Genomic DNA, 5,295 nt, shown 5'->3' with positions numbered 1-5,295 from the left:
ACATATATCATAAAAAATAACTTACCTTTTTAATTTAAAAAGAATTGGATATATATATATATATATAATTACCCAACTAATGAATATAGCACTGCTCAAATTACCTGGTCACATGATGATTAAGGATCACAATCAAGAGAGTAATAAAGCTAGTAGTTTTACCATCATTACTTGTTTTTGTGTTAGACGAGAAGATAGTACTTCACGCTAAATTACTTAATAATTAATTAATCTCATGCGAGACTAAAAATGTACTTGATGCAAAATAAATAAATAAACATATTGCAAGCCGTCATCATAAATACATGCATGTCTCAATGCATACTAATGCTAATTAATTTGCTCTATTTCTCTTTCATTCTCTTAATTTTATTATGGCCAGATCTAAAATACCCTAATCATTTCGTAGACTAAAAAATAATTAAAAAAAAAGTAGATTTATAATATATAGAGCAAGCCATAATCATACTGGCATGTTAGTAATTTGAGCAGTTATTTGATATTTAACTCAAAATTTGTTAGTTGGCATAGATTTTTCTACATTTTTAATGTTATAGTGTAATTATATATATTAAATACAGGAGAGTATAGTAGAGTACATGTTGATTTATTTCAGTAATAGAAAGTTATCGCTTGTGATATTGTTATCTAGTGAGATCAGATTTCAATAATTTTCATATGGTATCAATAGTCTCGTTCTTATATATGATCCACTGCTACTAGTACTGCTAATTCAGATTCTTCAGTCACCTTTTCCTCTTCTAATTCATCATTCACTCCACAATTCTTTGATCATCCCATAAGTGACAAGTTCAATGAAAATAATCATAAGACTTGACAACAACAGGCTTTGGCTGCAATTTTTGGACAAGCCCTTGAGGATCATCTACACTCTGACAGAATGTCCTCACAGTATGCAGACGAAGCTAATTAAGTTGCTGGTATTCTATCAACCGATTACAAACAATAGAGGCAAGAAGATTATAATATTATTTTCTGACTTCTTGCTTCCATGGATGAATCCTTCAAAAACAAAATGATAGGTTATGTTTTTACTTCTGATATCTGAAATAGAATTGAGGATTATTTCTCAAAATCAATTCGATATAGGGTCAAGCAGCTAAAAACTCAGCTGAAGCTTACAAAGAAACAAGGTCTTCCTGCTGCTGACTATGTCTCAAGAATCAAAAGAATTTTTTATTCTTTAGCGTCTTTGCGTTTTTTCTTAACTACTGATGAATATATTGATGCTCTTTTGGAAGGGCTCAATGAAGATTACCAAAACCTCATTACTACTATTATCTACTAAACCTGAGCTGTATTCTCTTTAAAAGGTTGAGATGCCCATTCTATCTCATGATGATATGCTTGAGAAATTTCACAAATCTCAGCCCTTTCTTGCTCAATAACATCTCACTCAGTCTGCAATCCCTTCTTCATCCTCTGCTGGTAGAAGTGTTGGGGATAGAAGGGGCGTGGTGGAAGATTCTTTAGAGGTGATCGTGTCTTCTTTGCTAATATTAATCGCCCTCAATGTCAAGTATGTGGCCGATTTGGTCATATTGGGTGGTATTACTTCCAACGATTCAATCAAGAACACCCTCCCCTTCTCAGATCTCATGATTTTCACAGCCCAATGCCTCCTCCTCTTCTGCTTCTTCTTCATATTCAGCAACTTCACCCCCACCATCATCATCTTTCCATAATCCCTCTGCCTATATGGTAGTTCCTTCATCTGTTTCTGATCCAGAGTAGTTTTCTGATACTGGGGCCTCTCATCACATTACTCCTCATCAGTCAAATCTGCTCTCGCGTGTTCTGAATATTCGGGTCCTGAACAGATTCATATAGATAATAGAGGAGGTATGCATATTAAACACATTGGAATTCTGAAAGATTTTTTAAATTGTAATCTTTAATTCATGCACCTGATATTACTAAGAATCTTGTAAGTGTTTCTAAATTTGCAAAAGATAATGCAGTATTTTTTTAGTTTCATGATGAATTTTGTTTTGTGAAGTACAAGTATACCAAGAAGATTCTTCTTCAAGGTTTTAATATTGAAGGACTCTATTAATTTCACAATGTTGCAATTCGAAGACTCACTACACACTACCCACTTGCTCTATTTTCTGTTTTCTCTTTCAATTTTCAACTATGGCATAAGAGACTTGGACATGCCACTACTAACACTATTAAAATTGTTTTTCAATTGTATAACTCTATACAATTTTCTAATAAAAATGATAATTCTATACCTGTGTTATGTAATGACTGTGCCTGTGCTAAAATGCACAAATTACCTTATCATGATTCACTGACTTCTTATACTTCTCTTTTACAACTCATTTATTCTGATGTTTGGGGGCCTATCCCCATGATTTCTCATTTAGGATATCGTTATTATGTAATTTTTATTGATGCATTCTCTAGATATACATGTCTTTATCTATTAGTGAATAAATCTCAAGTTTTTTATGCTTTTCTGCAATATAAGGCTTACATTGAAAAACTGACTGGTCACCATATTAAGTGTTTACAATCTGATAATGGTAAGGAGTATATCTCCGATACCTTTTCTTCTTTTTTATAGTAGTCTGGGATTGAGTATAGGTTCTCTTGTCCTTACATTCATGAGCAGAATGGAAGGACAAAGAGAAAACATCGCCATCTCACTGAGATGACTTTGTCCATGCTCTCTACTACACATATGTCATTAATATACTGGGATGAAACATTTTTAACTGCTGCTTTCCTCATTAATAGACTACCCACCTCTGTTTTAAACAATAAGTCACCTTTTGAAGTCCTTCTAAGCCATAAACTTGACTATATTCTTCTAAAGGTCTTTGGCAGTTCTTGTTATCATAATTTAAGGCCATATAATAAAATTAAGTTTAGCTATAGGTCTCACCAGTGTGTGTTTATAGGGTATGCTCAGAATTATAAAGGGTATAAGTGTTTATTACCATCTGGTAGAGTATATGTTTCAAGAAATATGTTATTTGATGAGAATATATATCCATATCCTTTGTTATTCTCTGGGAGTTCTAAGTCTCTCAGGACTACTACTATTAATGCTTCTCCTAATGAATATGTTCCTAGACCTTTAGCCTTTAGATTTCCTGGTCTTGTATTGCGAGATGACTCCATCCATTCTTTGCAGTCTAGTGATGTTGTCCCTGATGTGTCCACTAATGCTCCCAATTCATCTCCTATCAATACTGTTGTGACAACTCCATTCATTGTTTCCTCACAATCAATTTCAATATCTGACATAGAGATTTGTTTATCACCCGTTTTGCCTGACTCTGTCCCTAAAAATACTCATCAAATGGTCACTAGGTCCAAGGCAAGCATTCATCAACTTAGAGCACATTTTTCTTGCCTGAATTCTCAAATTATTGATGTAGCATTGCCTAAGAATGCCAAATCTGCTTTGAGCATTCCTCATTGATTTCAAGCAATGCAAGATGAATATCAAGCATTGATTAGGGCCAACACATGGACACTTATATCTCCACCAGAAGGTGCTAAGATCATAGGCTGCCTTGGGTGTTTGCTGTCAAAAGGTTGCCAAATGGACAGATTCAGAAGTACAAGGCTCGTTTGGTGGCCCAAGACTTTTATCAAAGTGAAAGTTTTGACTTTGAACATGTATTCAGTCCAGTGATTAGGCCAGCCACAATCAGGTTAGTTCTTAGTGTTGTTTTGTCCAGAGACTGAGTATTTCGACAATTTAATTTCAATAATGCATTTCTCAATGGAGAATTGCATCAAGAAATCTACATGACACATTTCTTGGGATTTGAAATGGATGACAAAGGTTTGTAAGCTTAATAAATCTTTTTATGGTCTAAAACAAGCTCCAATAGAGTGGTTTTTAAAACTAAGTACTACTTTACAATCATTTGGTTTCTAAAATTTAAAGTCTAATATGTCATTATTTATTCGTATCATCTTTAATTCTGTTTTTTATATCGTTTATTATGCTGACGATATTATTATCACTGGAAATGATGCTGTTGAAATTGATGATATGATTAAGAAACTACACAAAATATTTTCGTTGAAAGATGTAGAAAATTTAAATTATTTCTTGGACATTGAAGTAATGAGGATCGTTGATAAGTTGTATCTGTCTCAATCTAAGTACATTATTAATCTTCTTTCAAAAGTAAGTATGTAGTGTACTAGTCCTATGCCAACCCTCATGCTGTCCTCTTTGCAGCTCATAAGCAAGGCCTCTGAGGATTTTGAGTATCCCAAACTCTATACATCTGTAGTTGGATCTCTTTACTATGCAACTATTACTAGACCTAATCTATCGTTTGCTGTTTGTAAAGTAATCCAATTTATGTATGCTCCTAAACTGGCTCATTGAAAAGCAGTAAAGCGGATCCTTCAGTATTTGCAGGGAACAAAGGACCAGGGCCTGATTTTTCATAAATGTCAGGACTTCAGGCTCTATGATTTTTCTTATGCTGACTGGGCTTCAAATCTTGAGGATCAGAGATTGGTGTCTGACTTTTGTGTATTTTTTGGAACTAATATTTCTGTCATGAACTTGTAGGAAACAAAGTACAATCAGCAGATCCTCCACTGAAGCAGAATTTAGGAGTTTAGCTAACTGTGGAGCTGAGATTGTTTGGTTCACAAATCTGCTGGCTGAGTTGCGAATTGGCATGGCTACGATTCCTATAGTATTATATGATAATTTCAATACAGTTCTTCTCACTGCAAATCTAGTTTTTCATGGAAAGACTAAGTATTTTCAAATTGATATTCAATTTGTTCGAGACTTGATTAGGCAGAGATAGCTGCATGTTGTTCATATTCCAAAAAAATTACCAAGTTGCGGATATCTTGACCAAACCCCGTCTGCAGCCTCTTTTGTCAAGTTTAAGTGCAAACTGAGAGTTGTTCCAAGACCAACTATCAATTTGAGGGGAGCTGATAAGAATAACACTCAATTAGTTAGTTCAGACAATTAGTTAGTTAGTAGTTTAGACAGTTATTTGGTGTTTAGCTTAAGATTTATTAGTTAGTGTGAATCTTTTTACATTATTGATGCTATAGTATAGCTATATATATTGAATACAGGAGAGTATAGCAGAATATATAGTAATTTGTTTCAGTAATAAAAAGTTACCTCTTTTTTCTTTGTGATGCTGATTTTTCCTTTTTATTTTTAAAATTTTAAATATATGAAATATCAAATGATCACGAATGGGAACAAGCGGAGAATTCCAGTTTTGCATAGTGTCCTCCTATATATACGGCTTATAATTTATT

Source organism: Arachis ipaensis, chromosome B09, assembly GCF_000816755.2.
Source record: "Arachis ipaensis cultivar K30076 chromosome B09, Araip1.1, whole genome shotgun sequence".
NCBI lineage: Eukaryota > Viridiplantae > Streptophyta > Magnoliopsida > Fabales > Fabaceae > Arachis > Arachis ipaensis.
This window is presented reverse-complemented; position numbering follows the sequence as displayed.